The sequence below is a fragment of the Mustelus asterias genome, unplaced genomic scaffold (genome assembly GCF_964213995.1).
Source record: "Mustelus asterias unplaced genomic scaffold, sMusAst1.hap1.1 HAP1_SCAFFOLD_35, whole genome shotgun sequence".
NCBI lineage: Eukaryota > Metazoa > Chordata > Chondrichthyes > Carcharhiniformes > Triakidae > Mustelus > Mustelus asterias.
Window position 1 is genome coordinate 282,792 of NW_027590117.1, and position 18,410 is coordinate 301,201.

At 43.8% G+C, this 18,410-nt stretch overlaps 1 non-coding gene across 1 annotated transcript; it reads left to right on the forward strand.

The window, feature by feature from the left end:
* The first annotated feature begins 7,506 nt into the window (after positions 1–7,506).
* trnal-cag (transfer RNA leucine (anticodon CAG)) lies at positions 7,507–7,589 on the forward strand. Its single transcript has one exon. It is a non-coding gene; the product is annotated as a tRNA-Leu (tRNA).
* Positions 7,590–18,410: the final 10,821 nt, after the last annotated feature.

The following is an 18,410-nucleotide window of genomic DNA, read 5'->3' on the forward strand; positions in this document are numbered from 1 at the left end:
TGACATCCAATCATTAGTTCCAGTTGGATCTGCCTCTGCAACACCGACTGTTCATGTGAATTTCTTCCGTTCTGTCACTGGCCTGGGTTGCGGATGGTAGATGACAGCATACTCTGTTAGACTGAAGATTAGACATCAACAGAGGGACACAGCAGACCAGAATTGTTCACATTATATTGAACCTGGGACAGAGGAATTTCGAAACAGTAAATGTGTTGGCCATTTAATTTCGAAATCTACCAGTACGCTGCATTCCTCTGCAATCATAATTTGAATCCCCATAAATCAGCAAAACTGCTTTTTAAGTGAATGTATTAGTATTGGTGGGCATTTTATTTTGAACCATGTGGCATTTTGAGTCATTGTTGTTTAGCATAGTTAGAATTTCATTATGCCACAGTTTGATTATTAGTACAAACTTGTTAAAGCACATATTACAAAAAACTTTACTTATTTCTGATTGTGAATGGTATTGAGAGAGAAACTTGCTTTTCTTGATTTATGTTACTGACTTATATGTGGGCGTACAGATTGCAATCTCAAAATTTTCCAATGATGCAAAACTTGAAAATATTACGAAACTTCGTGAGGAAGATATTGATAGTTGTCATGAGGGTATCGAAAGGTTGGTGGAATCGGCAGACACGTGACAGATTCAATTTAATCAATGTAAGGACGTGTGAAGTAACACATTTTGGTCAGAAGATCGAGGAGCGGTGATATAAAATAGGGGTATGCCTTTACCCTTTCTAATCCCTATTGCACCTTTATCATGCCAGGATTCCAGTCTATTCACCCATCTCAGAACCCATTGAATATCCAGCCTTCTGTCTGCATTACACATTCGTTTTGTACAGTACTCATTAAACATTTAGCATTCCCACTTTCGCATGTACCTTCTCCCTGCCATGTATCCCTGCTCCGTTACACAACCCAGTCAACATTGCACATCTAATTTGTACTTCGTCTTATCCTGCCCAGTCCCATTGTGTTTTTCCATGCTCAGTTATGTTGCCCAAGTTGCCTACTGTTGTAGTTTTTCTATCCTCCGCGAATAGCAAATGAATAAATAGGCCCATCCTTTGATTTAACGCTGTCACTTTTCAATGTTTTGCGGGTGAGTTTCATGAAGTGCTGTGCGTGATTCCATCCTTTATGCTTCTGTTCAAATTTGGACTAAGGAAAATTATCCAAATATATCTCCAATTCTCCGTCTCATTCGCAAAGAACTGAGCGGATGGTAGATACAATTTTAATAATCCCTTTAAAAATAGAAAATTGATTTACAAATTTACAAATGCAACGGTGACAGCAATGCCGAGAGTGGTTTTCAGGCTGTGGCGACTAGAATAACAATTCATCTAAAAAAAATTAATTGTTCAAAATGATATATTGTACCATCCATTGTGCATGAAAAGAACGTTAAACTGTATAGCTGGGCTGTGCTTCGGGAACTTGTTTAGCATTAAGAAAGATGTTGCTTCACCTGCTGAGCATTTCCAACGTTGTCTGTTTGTGTTTCCTATTTCCAGCATCCAAAATATTTCGCTTTCTGTTCTGTGCAGAAGTTTAACTGGACAGGAAACATGTTCTGCTCAGCTCCGTGACACACAGATTGGAATGTCCATCCCGAAAATCATGCCTGCGAGATCAGACCCCAAGCTGTATAGGGGAATGAGGAAAAGAGAGAGTGGATTATTCTGACGTCAATGAATCTGTGATGGACAGATTTACTTTAAAAATGATCCAAAATGTTTATTTCCAGAGCTGTTTAAAAAAAAACATGAGACGGCCCTCCGCGCCTTGCATTCAATTAGGTTTCTCTCAAGCGCTTTCGGCGTGTGAACTCGAAGATTATTGAATTACCAACATTTTGTACATTGAAAAAAATCCATATGTGTACCTGTAAATGCAATTACATGCGTGTGGCTCTGTGGCACAATGGGTAGCGCGTTGAAGTTCTAATCAATGGCAAGTTCGCCATTGAAAGTTTGTGGGTTGGAGTCCCACCAGAGTCCAACTTTGGATCAGGTTAATAACAAACCAATTGCTGCTTCATTGATGTTACTCAGCTGCGGCACCGACATTTCCTGCTCTACCATCTCTCCATGCTGTTTCTCTTCACTCGGCTCCCAGGGAAACCACTGACTCGAGAATAAAACGCAAATCCCGGGGTTATTCCTAAAGTTTGACAAAGTATTCGCTGCCTCGCTTGGAAAGAGTAGCATCGTGTTGAATTAGACATTTAGCTTTCTTTAAAACTAAGCAAAGCACAAAGAAGATTAAGAAACACGCACACACACAGACACACGTCAACAATTGATAAATAAATATAAACAATAAATAAGTAATAGTGCCCGCATCTTGGCAGTGTTATTCCTATGTTTCTACTGCCTTCGGCCTTCGAGGCTGCAGTGATCTTGGGTTTAAAAGGTATTGACAAAGGAGCCTTGGTGAGTACATGCAGTGCATCTTGTAGATTGTGCACACTGCTGCCACTGTTCTTCGGCGTTGGAGGGAGTGAATGCTTCTGGATGGGAAGCGAATTAAGTGGGATGCATTGTCGTGGATGGTGTAACACTTCTGTTGTTCCAGCTGTATTCACCAAGGCAAGTTATCTCAGGAAATCAGGTGCTCCGGTTCCCTCCCACAATACGAAGATGTGCAGGGTGGTTGGATTAGCCTTGCTAGATTGCCCCTCGGTGTCCCAAGGTGAGTGGTTTATGTCAATTAGCGGGGTGGATGCGTGACGCTATGCGGATAGGGCATGGGTGGAATGTACTGTGGGAGATTTCGTACAAAATCGACTGACAAAATGGTCTCATTCAGTACTATCGGGATTCTATGTTTCTCAGACAGTTAGAAATTTCCTGAGAAAAGGGGGAAAACTGTTTTTGTCGCATTTACAGCAGTGAGTTTGTTGCAGATTAAATTCGTTACAGCAAGCTGACAAAAAAACATTGTATCCTGCAAATAAATAGCTGAGATATTTGTGGGGGCTCTCGAAATGTTTTTTTTTCTGTCGATCATCTACCATAAAGGGAAAGATAACAAAAACTTGCAATAAAGGAACCTTTCGCATTGTGCAACTGCATCGATCACTGGAAAGGGAGTAATGATCTGCTGGGATTGGAACCCAGGCTTTAAGCAACAAAACCGCAGAGAAGTTCTCAGAGAAGTGAAACTGCCGTCTCGAACTTCATAGAATCCACATAGTGCAGAAGGAGGACATTAGGCCCATCGACCCTGCACCGACAACAATTCCAACCAGGGCGTGTGCACGTAACCTCCCATATTTACCGTGCTAATCGCCCTGACACGAAGGGGCAATTTAGCACGGCCAAACCAGCCAACACGGCACTTATTTCCAAGGCTGACCTGCCGATTCTGGAAAGTTAAAAACGTGCAAATGAAGCTGACGTCTCCTTTGGAGCTTCTGAAACCACATATTTTCATGGAGGCAATCTCCTGTCCAAAGCTGGTGTCCTGATTTGAATCGATTGTCAGCTCGAATTTCTCATTGGATTAGGAAGATAGGAACATGGCATGGTGCTGGACTATTCGCCCCTCAAGCCTGTCGAAGTCTGTTTCGTTACTTTATCTTGGTTCCGTGAACCGCAAAACACGAAACGAATCATCGGTTCAACTTCCATAAATGGTTCAAAATGGAGACATAGAAAACGCATCAACGATGAGAATGGGATTTGAACCCAAGCGTGCAAAACACAACGCATTAATAGTCCACCGCCTTAACCATGCGGCAACCTTCTCAAACATAGGCTTTTGCCCACTCTATCTCGTGTGTTGTTAACACCCGTAATAAAAAACATTTTCCTCCCGCAGAATAATGCGGTGTTTCTGCTCTCTCGTTTATCTTGGTTCGTTGTTGCTCCTCGATTCAATGTTTATCCACAGAAAATGAAGAGGGGGGCAATTAGCCTCTCAGTATCCGAGATGCTTTAGAATTCACCGAACATAAAACAGATGTAAAAATCATGGAAGTATATGTGCCGGTGGCGCAACGGTTGCGCGTCTGATTCCAGATCAGAGGGATGCGTGTTCAAATCCCGTCAGGCTCACAGTTTCTGTTTGTATTTTGGTGAAGTTGATTGTTTGCGAATGTCCCCGATATGATGAATTTCAAAACTGCGGTCGACAGAAATGAAGTTGTTGGCGATTCCTCTGGTTCACATGCTCAGTTTGTGTATTTTTTTTTGCGCAGGTTTATATCTGAACAAATGGCCGCATAAATGCGATGCTGCCATTGCTTATAAAATTACAGTAACGGTCACAGTCCCAGATGTTTCATCAAAGGGGGAACTTTTTGCTGGTGATTTAACCGAATAATTCATACCTCAGGCGAGGAGCAAAGCGAAGAGGGCAGGGCCTACATGAATAATCTCAATCGAAATAGGAATTGAACCAGAGATATTGGCTGCATAAATTGTCCAGGCAACTCAGCGAAACTGGGACAAATGAACTGTGCCAAGGTGATATTCTCACGAACGTCGAGCAAGATAATGAAGCAAACTTGCTGCAGGGAAAACCCAGATATCCCTTTCTTCTGAACGTGAGCGAAAACACAACAGCAGAGAATGGTTGAGATCCATAAACCACTGGGTTTTGGGGCCAGCACGCTTCCGCTGCGCCACTCTGCTTCGTAAGCCCATTGTTTCCTGAAAATTACCGTTGCGCGGAAGCCAGGAATCTATTCACTGTCTCTTTTTATTTCAAACAAGAAATGCTGCCCAGCAAACCAGAAAGAGACTGATGTGGAAAAATTGATTATTCATGATAAGTTATTTTTTGTTAAACAAAGAAATCCCTGTTTTGAATTGTATTCCCTGCTGTGTAACTGTTCCTTGTTGTGGAACTGGGACTCTGCCTTTGACAGATCTTCACTGCGGTTGTGTCAATTTCTTCCCTGTTGTGCAAATATGTTCCCGGTTGTGTAACAAAGAATAAAGAACAAAGAACAATACAGCGCAGGAACAGGCCCTTTGGCCCTCCAAGCCCACGCCGCTCCCTGGACCAAACTAGATCATTCTTTTGTATCCCTCCATTCCCACTCCGTTCATGTGGTTATCTAGATAAGTCTTAAACGTTCCCAGTGTGTCCGCCTCCACCATCCTCTGTGTAAAATACGTCCTTCTGATATCCGTGTTAAACCTCCCCACCGCCCACCACCCCCCCCCCCCCGCCCTCACCTTGAACCTATGGCCCCTCGTGATCGTCACTTCCGACCTGGGAAAAAGCTTCCCACCGTTCACCCTATCTATGCCTTTCATAATTTTATACACCTCTATGAGGTCACCCCTCATCCTCCGTCTTTCCAGTGAGAACAACCCCAGTTTACCCAATCTCTCCTCATAACTAAGCCCTTCCATACCAGACAACATCCTGGTAAACCTCCTCTGCACTCGCTCTAATGCCTCCACGTACTTCTGGTCGTGTGCGAATGCTTTTTCTGCTGCAGAACGAATGCTTTTTCTGCTGCATCTGTCTGTATTCAGATTGTGCTTTGCCTTATCTGGTGCTCAATGAGGGATCTTTCTGATTCTGAAGACGGGAATGGGTTAATGAGCTTTGTCACACTTCAGCATTAAGACCCGAACTCTGTGATTTTGTTGAGAACACTGCAGAGTTCATGTTTTCGTCAGAGTTCGGTGTTTTTCATGTCTGTGCCAGATAAGAGGAACAGCTATTCTTGCTGTCTCCACTTGTTATTAAGAAATGCGATTAACGCAGCTCGAAATAAGCTAAACAATCTCCATTTTTATGTAACTTTGTTTAACACGATGGAGTTGACATGTATGCCTTCTGTGATCGTATAACCATAGATTCATATAGATATATTCATCATACTTTATTCCTCTTATCCTGATATAAAGTATGATACAAACCTGTATGTATATTAGTTAACTTGTTTGTGCAAAACCTGTGATGTTGTTTCAAGGATATAAATGACGAACAATCGTGGCCTTGGAGATCGAACAAACTACGCAGAGGAAGATACTGCTGATGCAACAAGAATCTCACCACGAACAATGACAGACATCTCAGAGAATTGCAATGTAATGAGGGCAGGGCCCGGGACATATATAAACTCTGTTCTTACTTGTGTTCGAAGAGAAGGCTGGAGGTCCACTGTTAGGAACCTCACTTCTCCCATAATTGTGAAAATAAACCTGCACTTTGATCCACTAATAGTGTCAGATTTTTTTTTACCTACAACAGATTCTATCTGTTGAACTGTGCCTGTACAAGTGACTTGTTCTGACTGTCAGCTTCCAGAACTGAAAGATAGTTTCTAAATTAATTCAGTATCTGTCAATCTTTGATACTGCAACTGACTTTATGTATCGCTTCAGTTTGAATCAGCTATTTATTTTGTTTATTCATTCCTTGGATATGGGCATCGTTGACTGGGCCCGCAATTGTTGCCCATCCCAAATTGCCCTTGACCTGAGCGGCTTGGTAGGTCGCCTCAGAGGACAGCTTCAAGTCACCAAAGTTGCTGAGCGTCGGGGGCCACATGGAGGTGCAGACCAGGAAAAAAATGCATTCCTTCAAGGACATGAATGAACCAGTTGTGTTATTTTAAGGCAATCGATTGATTGTCGTTAGACTTTTAATACCAGATGTTTTTATTGATGTCAAATTTCACCATCTGCTGTGGCTGTGTGTGTGTGTGAGTGTGGATTAATCCTTTATATTCCCTCACAAACACTGCGATCACCTTGCTTTTGTGAATTCCTAAGACGCACGAGTGTGAAAAGAGTCGACTTTAAAGCATGTATGCAGGAAAGTGAAGAGTGAACTTAGAAATCATAGAAACCCTACAGTGCAGAAGGAGGCCATTCGGCCCATCGAGTCTGCACCGATCACCATCCCACCCAGGCCCTACCCCCACATATTTACCCGCTAATCCCTCTAACTACGCATCTCAGGGACAATTTTTAACCTGGCCAATCAACCTAACCCGCACATCTTTGGACTGTGGGAGGAAACCGGAGCACCCGGAGGAAACCCACGCAGACACGAGGAGAATGTGCAAACTCCACACAGACAGTGCGAAGATCACAGAAAAGCTGTGTCTGGAGCTGCGCCCAAGAGTCAGGATTGTGTTGTCAGTGAATGAACTGAAGGAACAACCGACATGCTGGAAATATTCAGCAGCTCCGAAAGTAGCTGTGGAGAGATATTCCTGTCGCCAGGATGTGACTCTCCAATTGGATACTTCACGTTGCTCAGATCTGACACTCTCAACACCTTCGTGCAAGGAACAGATAGGGCGGGAATTGGGTTTTGGTTGATTTGAGAAAACAGCGCAATGCAGCAATGAGAAACTCCTCACCTCCCGGCAGCTTGGGGAAGGATGGGACGCAGATACAGGCCTCTGTCTGGGGTTCGAAAATGGAAAAACGCATCGCGTTTTAAAAGTAATAACAATAAAGGTGGAATTCAATTCGATTTGTGCAGAGATTTTACACTTGGGCAGATGTCGTCAGGATGGCCGAGCGGTCTAAGGCGCTGCGTTCAGGTCGCAGTCTTTTCTGGAGGCGTGGGTTCAAATCCCACTCCTGACAGCTAATTTTACTTCGCGAGGCACCATCCAAAACCAAGAAATCTCTCACCGGGCAGCAGATGCGGAGAAACAACGACCACTCAGAGACCCACACCACACTGACTTGGAAACATATCGCCGTTCCTCTGGCTGGTTCACAATCCAGGAACTCCCTCCCGAACAGCAGTGTTTGTGCACACGCACTGCAGTGGCTCCAGAGGAAATTCGTCACCAATTACACAAAGATAATTAATTTGGAGAATAACTGATTCCCGTGCCAGCGACACACATAGCCCTCATGAATGAAGTATGTTTTTAAAAAATCACCTTGCGCCACAGAAGGAGAACGTCTGCCGTCAGAGCAGAAAGCTGTGTTTGTGAATGACATCCTGAACACGGCTACTTTTATACTAGATGTGTGTCTGAAAACAATAAATCGAACCAGCTCACGATAAATCACTCAATATTTAGCGGAAGATTTGCACTGAGTGATGTGTGTGATTCCCTCTGATGTGATTGTTCAATGTCGGGAAAGGTGGGTTTCAAAGGCTTTCAGGCAGTCTCGATGGGCCACTGTGGGATTCAATTATTTTTCTTTCATGAATCTATCCGAGATCCCATTGCATCTGTGGAGGGAGAAGCGGCCGTTCCCGTGAAAGGTCTGCATCTGAAATGTGAACTATCTCTATTTGCAGAGATATGTTCCAGATCTGGTAGTGTCCCTTTTTGCACAAATACCGCCAGATCAGGAACGCATTTCCAGTTTCCGCTGTACAAGCCGAAGCATCAAGCTCGTTTAGTTGGTTAAGGCGCTTGTATGATAAGATCCTGAGTTCAAATGCCAGCAGAGCTTTGACTTCTTTTAGGCGGTATTTGTAAGTCATAGCACGCATTTCTTGCTCGCCAATGTTGTCCTTCCCTTTACAGTGGATGATCTACAAAGATGAAACAAAAACATATTTCGAGATCCCCACAAATATCTCTAATATTTATTTACACGACCCAGGTATTTTCATAATATTGCAGTAAAACACTTTTAATCTACAATAAACCCAATGCTGTCAGTTCTTCAAACACAGCTTTCCATTTTTTTTTTCTCAGGGAATTTCTAACACAGTCCAATGACCTTAGAATCATACAATCCTAACAGTGCTGAAGGAGACCATTCTGCCCATCGAGTCTGTACCGACTCCCCGACAGAGAATCGCACACAGGATCTATCCCCACGGCGCCACACATCCACCCCACTAATCTGCCTATACAAACACCTTGGGAACCAAGGGAAAACTATCATGGCCAAACAACCCAAGCTGCTCATCTTTAGGCTGGGGAAGGTAACCGGAGCACCTGGTTTCCTGAGAAACTTGCCTGGATAAATGCAGCTTGAACAACACTACAGAGGTTTGGCACCATCCAGGACAAAGCAGCCCACTTCATTTGCTTCGCATGAATAAAAAATCACTCCCTCCACTACCGACACACAAGACAGCAGTATGCACCATCTGTGCTCAAGGTGCATTGCAGCAACACAGCAAGGCTCCTTTGCCAGCACCTTCCAAACCCACGACAACTACAGCCTGGAAGGATAAGCGCAGCAGACACATCAGGATAACACCACCACGTTGCAGGGCATTGATATCTATTCATTGATTGTAGCTATTTATAAGTTGTTGTTGTTGTTGTTGTTGCCTGTATGCGTTCTTTAACATCGTTCTCTTCCAAAAGAAGCGAAATATCTAACTGAAAATGTATGTTACTATTTTTAACGCAATCAGCGAACGTTGTGTCAAATCTTATGAAAGCCACTGGGGTTTGCATTTTCTTCCCAAGTCAGTGGTTTCCCTGAAAGCCGAGTAAACAGAAACAGCATGGAGAGATGGCAGAGCAGGAAATGTCGGTGCCAAAGCTGAATCACATCAATGAAGCAGCAAACCGTTTGCGAACAATCTGGTCCAAAATTCGACTCTGATGGGATTTAAACCCACAACCTCTGAGTAGTTAACTTACCATTATTTAGAAGTCTTACGCGCTATCCATTGCGCCACAGAGCCACAGGGCGCATGTTGGAAGTTTATTTTACAGGTCCATATATGGATTCTTGACAATGCAGAAACTCTGGTAAGTTCAACAATCTCATCGTTAAAACATCGGGAACAGTTAAGAGGAACTTCATTGATTGCAAGTCATGTTGGGACATCTTATGTCTGTTAAAACATCTGTGGAAATACAGATCTTTGTGCCCTTTATACAGGAAATCTGTCCATCACAGAATGATCCTCCCTATCTCTCTTCCTCATTCTCTTGTACAGCTTGGAGTCGGATCTCGCAGGCTTGATAGTCACGATACACATTCTACTCCATCTGTCACAGGGCGGATCAGAACATGTTCCCAATTGCAGTAAAACACCTGCACAGAACACAACGCAAAGCTGGAAGCTAGAAATCTGAAACAAACACAGAAAATGCTGAAAATGCTCAGCAGGCGAGGCAACACTTTTGATTCATGGAGATTTCTGTAAAACCAGCTCCTGAAGCACAGCACGGCTGCACAGTTTAAAGTTTCCTTTCATCCACAATGGATGTACCATTCTATTGTTTTCAACAACTCAAATTGATAATGTGCATTGTAATTCTAATCGCCACATCCTGAAAATCTCTTCAGGCAGTGTTGTCACCCTTTGATTTTAAATTTGTATATCCATTCTCTATCTTTTAAAGCGACTATTGAAACTGTATCCATCACCCGCTCAGTTCTTTGTCAATGAGAATGAAAATTGCAGATATGTTTGGATAACTTTCAGCGCTTCATTAAACTCACCCGCTAAACACTGAAAGGTGACAGTGTTTAATCAAAGGATGGTTGTATTCATTCAGTTCTTATTAATGGAGAATAGGAAAGTTGGAACATAATGCAATCTGGGCAATATAACTGAGCAGAGTGAAACACAATTGGGACTGGGCAGGATAAGCCGACCATGGGCAGTTCTCAAAGTGAAGGTGCGACGTTGACTGAGCTGTCAGACGGAGCAGGGGTCGTTGCAGTGTAAAGGTGCGGAGGAAAGTGGGAGTGCTAAATGTTTAACCATTGCTGCACAAGTGGACGGTGAAATGCAGACTTCAGGCTGGATATTCAATGTGTTCTGAGATGGGTGAATAGACTGTGGAATCTTGGCATGGTAAAAGTGCCATAGGGATTAGGAAGGCTAAAGGTGTACCCTTTATTTCATATCACCTCTCCTCGATCTTCGGACCCAAATGCATCACTTCACACTTCCTTACATTAATTAAATTGCATCTGTCACGTCTGTGCCCATTCCACCAGCCTCCCTATATCTTCTTGAAGATTATCAATATCCTTCTCACTTAAGGTCATAATATTTTCAAGTTTTGTACCACTGGCCAATTTTGAGATTGAAACCTGTGCAGCCAGATATAGGTCAGTAATATATCTCAAGAAAAGCAAGTTTCTCTCGATATACCATCCCCAATCGGAAATAGAGAACAGTTTGTGTAATACATGCTTTACTAGGTTTGTACTAATAAGTAGACGGTTGCATAATGAAATTCTAACTATGCTAAGTAACAATGATTCAAAATGCCACTTTGTTCAAAAGAAAATACATACCAGTGCGAATACTTTCACTTAAAAACCATAACCTTGCTGATTTATCGGTATTGAAATGATGAATGCCGAGGAAAGCAGCGTACTGGTAGATTTCGAATTGATATGGCCAACACATTCAGTATTTCGAAATTCCTCCGTCCCAATTCAATATAATGTGAACAATTCTTGTATGTTGTGTCCCTCTCTGATGCAGCACATTTCCACTCCATCTGACGAAGGAGCAGCGCTCCGAAAGCTCATGATATTTGCTACCAAATAAACCTATTGGACTTTGACCTGGTGTTGTTAAAACTGTTACAAAAATCAGTCTACCAGAGTATGCTGACATCTACTGGCCGCAATACAGAACTGCAGCAGAGCGGAAAAAAAATCACATCAACTGTCGATGTTGCAGAGACAGATCAAACAGGAATTAATGATTGGATGTCAGCATTTCCCATGCAGTCAGGATAACTTGGAATGTGCTAATACCTGGAGCAGTTGAGCCGACTAGCATCGATGTACTAAAGAGAAATCTCGGGAATGGAGAATGAATTTTAGAGATAAGCAGATGATATTACATTGAAGATTTTGAGTAGAGGATCGTGTGTAATCATGTACTAATTAGAACAAATTTCCCGGTTTCAATTAGGGATCTTCCGGGTCGAATGTGTACAGATTTGCAAAGTCTATCAGATAGATTCATTATGAATGTCACACACATATGTCGCACCAGAGACAGAGCGGTACAGAATGAGTCCAACACTCATACAGCAAGAATCTCTGAGTGGATACTAACAAAGAAAGGGAGACCATTCGGTTTTTTGTCTGTGCGCTGGTCTACACAAGAACAACTAGGCACATCCCTTTCTCAGCCCTTGTCTCATAACCCTGCAAATACTTTCATTTCAGATGCTGATCCCATTCCCCTTTGACAGCCCTGATTTGATGCTGCCTCTGCCACCCTCTCAGGCAGTGCATTCCAGGTCCTAAACATTCAGCACATTAAAATCTACCCTTCTCTCCTCTGGCAATGGGAACAATATTTTTTCATCTATTCTTCTTAGAATGCACCGACAAACCCACCACCTCCACCATCTCGAAAGATAGCGGCAGCAGATCCATGAGAGCACCAGCGCTGCAAGCTCCCCACCAAGCCACTCACCGACCTGACTTGGAAATACGTCACGGCTCCTTCATTTTCTCACCAGCAAATCCTGAAAGACTGTTAAGCTAACAGCACTGTGGCTAAACCGATATCTCAGCGACTGCAACAGTTCAGGAAAGCAGCAAACCATCACCTTCTTAAGGTCAGTTACGGATTGGCAACAACTGCTGACCTCGTCAGTGATACCCACCTCTCGAAATGAATAAAACAAATAAAAACTCGCAATTACAACCGGAAACGGACAGATACAGATCAAATCTCACTCACATGCATGTGTTGGATACATTTTGAATCCCCCAATCACATTCACTTACAGAGGGTAAAATACAGTCAAAATATGGCGATCGTTATCCAGTTGCAGTGGAACCAGAGTTTTTCAACAACAGAGAACATCTAAACACAACATGCAACATTTTAACATAATATGGAACATCATGTGACCAGATAATTAACTTTCTGCCGATCAGAAAACATCTTCACGGAGAATATTTTGACACAACAGGGAACACGTTTACAGAGCAGGGCACATATTAACAGAACATTAAAAACATACACAAGGTGGATCATATTTACACAGCCGGAAAGACATTTACACCATCAGGGAAGCATTTTTCACAACAGCAGAAAACACCTCTCAACAACAGAGCACAGTTGCACAGCACGAAATACATTCACAAATATGTATTTGCAACAGAAAATTCCTTTAAATATCAGTGATCGATTCTCCAATTCCGTGTCTTGCCAGTTTCCCAGCACCTTTGTCTGTCGTTAGATATGTCCAGACAATCTCTATTACTGCTATTGTTTGCTTTTCTCTGTCTGTTGTTTTCTCGGTGTGACGCAGTGGCTGAGCCTCCTGACACTGGTGCTCGTGTGAAAGGATACAGGGGCGAAAATCTGCCTGGCGACATTGATAGTCAGCAGAGATCATTTTTACCGTAGCAGAGTGGCGCAGCGGAAGCGTGCTGGGCCCTTAACCCAGAGATTGATGGATCGAAACCATTCTCTGCTACTCCTACTTGCACTGAAAATGAAACAACTTGACAACAACCGCAAAACATTTATGACTTCTCCGTGGAATATGCAGACAGGTATTTACATCGATTTTCCTTTCCCCCAAAACCCTCGATCTGCAGTAAATCACTTTTATCTGCAACCAGAGTTCTAAACAAGTACAAGGAACATGTAAACACAATATGCAACAATTTACTGACAGAAACATCTTCACGGAGAATCGTCTTACACAACAGGGAACACGTTTGCAGAGCAGGATATATATTAATAGAACAGAAGAAAAAAAAACATTTACAAAGCCGGAAACACATTTACAACAACTGGGAAGCATTTCACACAACAGCAGAAAACAACTCTGAACAAAAATTGAGACAGTTACATGGGTACGATTGGTCTGGAGGAATATGAGACAAACACGGGCAATGAGCAACAGCCCGTTGGTAAAAAACTGGGCGGCATGGACAAGTTGGGCCGATTGGCCTGTTTCCATGCTGGAAACCTCCATATCACAGAGCACAACAGGAAGTATATTTACAAACAGTGAAACACTTTGCACAACAACAGTGAATATCTTTGAAGAGCAAAGAGCACCGTTACACAGCAGGGAATATATTTACAAATATATTTACACTAGAAAACTTCGTTAAAACATCAGTGATCAATTCCGTAACTTGCCGGTTTCCCGGCACCTTTGTCTGTCGTTACACGTGTACAAACAGTTTATTTTGCTGTTCTTGTGCGTGTCTTTCTCTGTCCATTTTATTCTTGGTGTTCTGCAGTGGAATTGTCTGGCCAGACTGAGCATCTTGATACTGGTGCTGGTGTTAAACAACAATGTAGAAGTCAATATCTGATCAGCGACATTGATAGGCAGCAGTTGGGGCTGCGTTTACTGGAGCAGAGTGCCGCAGGGGAAGTGTGCCATTAACTGAGAAATCGCTGGGTCGAAACCACTCTCTGCTATTTCCTATGAACAACGGTAACAAAACCAGTTGACTGCAATTCTGCAACATTTACGTGTAATATGTAGAGATTTGCATTGATTCCTCTTTTCTGTTATAAGCCTCAAACTGCAGTACATCAATTTGATGTGCACACAAACTGTAGAGACTGTGAACATACACCAGGATATACTAGTGTCCGAGGTAATGTTGCACGGGGCACAATTTCAGAATTTGTCGATAACGTGAAACGTGGAAGAATTGTGAACTGTGAGGAGGATGGTGTAAAACTTCAAAAATGAAATGGACAAGTTACAGATTAAATTCAAAGCTGAGAATGGTGAAGTGATTCATTCTGGTCGGACGATTATAGAGAGACAATGAAAAATAAAAGGAAAACAGTTCCAAAGTATATAATCCATTTCGTTAGTGAAGTTTCACAGTCCTACAAATCTAAATGAGGTGCAACATTGCAACTCTTAAAGAAAAGCAAATAATTACTGCGGATGCAGTCATCTGAAACGAAAAGAGAAAATGCTGGAAAATCTCTGCATGTCTGGCAGCATCTATAAGGAGCGAAATGAGCTGATGTTTCGAGGGGTCATCTGGACTGGTTTACTGCTAACTGGTAACTTCTTTAAAGTCAATAATAATCCATTCAAAATATCAGCATATGTATTTTACAATCATAATTACTCATTTGAATCAATTACTGCATCTCATATTGGTTCTTGTTAGCTCAAAAACGCATTTCGAAGTCATTTCACTGAATGCTGCTAATTTTATGAGTGCCTTAATGTCGACTGGTTTAAAAATCTTACCACCGCATCAGGGGTTCCACTTAGAGGCATTAAATGTTATGAGACGCCTGGACAGAATGGATAGGGACAAACTGCTCCCACTCGTGGAATGAAGAAGAATGAGAGAGAACAGTTTGAACATCATGAGCAAAGGAAGGGATAAGAACAAGAGGAAAACATTTTTCACACAACGAATGCTTAATGTGTGGAATGCATTGCCGGGGAGTGTGGTGGATACAGATTCAATTAAAACGTTCTGAAGGGATTCGACTGTTGTCTGAAAAGGAAGAATGTGCAGGATTACAGGGAGAAGGCGGAAATAAAAACAGAAAATAATAGAAACCCCAGCAGGTCTGGCAGCATCTATGGAGAGAGAAACAAAGTGAATGCTTCGAGTCTGTATGACTCTTCTTCAGAGCTAAAGAGAGGTTGAAATGTGACGGATTTTAAAATGTTGAAGAGAATTCGGAGCACAATCGAGATTGTACATTCAAGCAATTAGAAAAGGAAATTGCACGTTTGTTTTTATTGTAAGTGGTTTGGAGAAGATGAAGAAAGGTGTCCTGCTGCGATTGTACAGGAATTTATTGAGACCACATCTGCAAGACTGTTTACAGCTGTTGTCTCCACATTTGAGAAATGATAGAGTTGCATTGGAGGCGGTTCACTAGATTGCCACGGGGAATGAGGAGGTTATTCTGTGAGGAGACGCTGAGTGAATTCGGCTGAGAGACACAGGAGCTCAGAACAATCTGTAGATGCTGACTGAACGCTTCCATGACTGTCCTCTGGGCAGACGAGTCGCAGATAAAGTTCAAGTAAAGTAAAGCAAAGTAAAGTTTATTTATTAGTCACAAGTAAGGCTTGCACTGCCACTGCAATGAAGTTACTATGAAATTCTCCGAGTCACCACACTCTGTCACACTCTCTCTGTGTGATGCTCTCTGTGTGACTCTCTCTGACTCTCTCTCACACACACAATCTCTCTCTCTCTGACTCGCAGCTTTTCACTCTCTCTCTCGTTGACAACTGCAGACGTTTTGGTTTTGTTTGACAGAGGCTGTGCAGGAGGCTCACCAGTTGCAGTGACTCCTGGGCCGGGCTAATGGGGCCCTACTGCTGGAGCAGCCCATCAGGATTGACACCCATCTGGGCATCGTCTCCTCACTCACTCACAGCTCGGCTGTGCCAAACCACGCGGCAACTTCGGCCTCTAGGCCAAGAGAGGTTCCAGCAGCCGGCCTCACCCTCTGAACTGTCCCTGTCCCCAACTGAGACACAACACATCCCACAATAAACTCACCCAGCATTAACAACATGGCTCTGCTATTTACTGTCTGAGAGAGAGAGAGGGGCTGCAGAGAGAGAGAGGGGGGGGAGCAGAGAGAGGGGCATGCCGAGCGAGAGGGGGGAATGCAGAAAAAGGAGGCATAGAGAGAAATAGGGGGCATAGAGAGAGACAGGGGGACATGCAGAGAGAGGCCGGCAGAGAGGGAGGCAAAAGGGGGCAGAGAGAGAGGGGGGGCTGCGAGAGAGAGGGGGCAGAGAGAGAGGGGGACAGAGAGAGCGATGGGGCAGAAAGAGAAAGAGGGAAACAGAGATAAGGACGCAGAAAGTGAGAGGGAGCAGAGAGAGAGAGAGCGGGGGCTGAGAGACAGAAAGGGGCAGAGAGTTAGAGAGTGAGGCAGGGAGAGAGACAGGGACTGTGAGGTTCTTCAGCAAATTGACAAAGGAAGGGATAAGGTTTAGGAGATGTTGGAAGGCTTGCGTAGACAAGTCTCCAGGTCTGGATGATTGTGTCCCAAGATGCTGTGGGAGGCAAGGGTGTAGATTGCAGAGTCTCTGACGCAAAGTTTTAATTCCTGTCTGACCACGGGGGAGCTGCCAAAGAACTGGAGAACAGGAAATGCACACACATACTCTCTCTCACACTCACACACATGCTCTCACACACATACTGTGGCACAATGGTTAACACTGCTGCCCCACAGCATCAGAGGGCCTGGTTCAATTCCAACCTTGGGTCACTATCTGTGTGGAGTTTGGACGTTCTCCCCGGGTGCTCCAGTTTCCTCCCACACTCAAAATCTGTGCAGGTGAGTTGGATTGACCATGCTAAATTGTCCCGAACTGTCCATAGGCGTGTAGGTTAAGGAGATTAGAGTGGTAAGTAGATGGGTTTATGGGGATAGGGCCGGGGTGGGATTCTGGGTGCAGACTGAATTGGTTGCATGGCCTCCTTCTGCACTGTGGTGATTCTGCACACACTCAGAAACACACGTACTCTCCGAGACAGCGAGAGGGAGTGGAGCAGCGACATCGGCGGTGGGAAGGGAGACTGACGGAGCGAGAGGGTGAGACAGCGACACCGGCGGTGGGAGGAGAGAGCGAGAGAGCAAGAGGGAAAGCTGCAGCGACACCAGCGGTGGGAGGAGAGAGTAACGGAGCGAGAGGCAGAGAGGCAGCGACACCAGCGGCGGGAGGAGAGAGTGAGGGAGCGAGAGGGAAAGCTGCAGCTACCCCAGCGGCGGGAGGAGAGAGTGACAGATCGAGAGGGAGAGACTGCGGCTTCTGCCCTGGGAGGCGAGAGTGACGGAGCGAGAGAGGGAGAGACAGCGACACTAGTGGTGGGAGGTGAGAGTGACATCTTGCTTTAAAGGTATAAGCCAATCAAACATCCAATTCCTTCTCTCTGGCTCTCCGATTGCTTCAAAGTGGGATTGACATGAGAGGTGACTAATCCGAGCCTGACTTTAGCTGTAGCCTCACAAACCGCTCACAATGATTATTAACAGAGATTAAGCTGACGGAATCTGTATTTGACTTACAAAATTTATTTTGTTTCAACAGACAAATATTTGTCGGAATCAGAATAAATGTGACGCTTCCTCCAGAAGGTGCAGGGAAGAGTGTCGCCTGCTCTTTCTTAAACACAGTCCGTGCATTGTCACTGACAGAGTTCAGACAGTAAGAGGTTTAACAACACCAGGTTAAAGTCCAACAGGTTTATTTGGTAGCCAAAGCCACACAAGCTTTCGAGGCTCGAAGCCCCTTCTTCAGGTGAGTGGGAATTCTGTTCACAAACAGAATTTATAAAGACACAGACTCAATTTACATGAATAATGGTTGGAATGCGAATACTTACAACTAATCCAGTCTTTAAGAAACAAAACAATGGGAGTGGAGAGAGCATCAAGACAGGCTAAAAAGATGTGTATTGTCTCCAGACAAGACAGCCAGTGAAACTCTGCAGGTCCACGCAACTGTGGGAGTTACAAATATTGTGACATGAACCCAATATCCCGGTTGAGGCCGT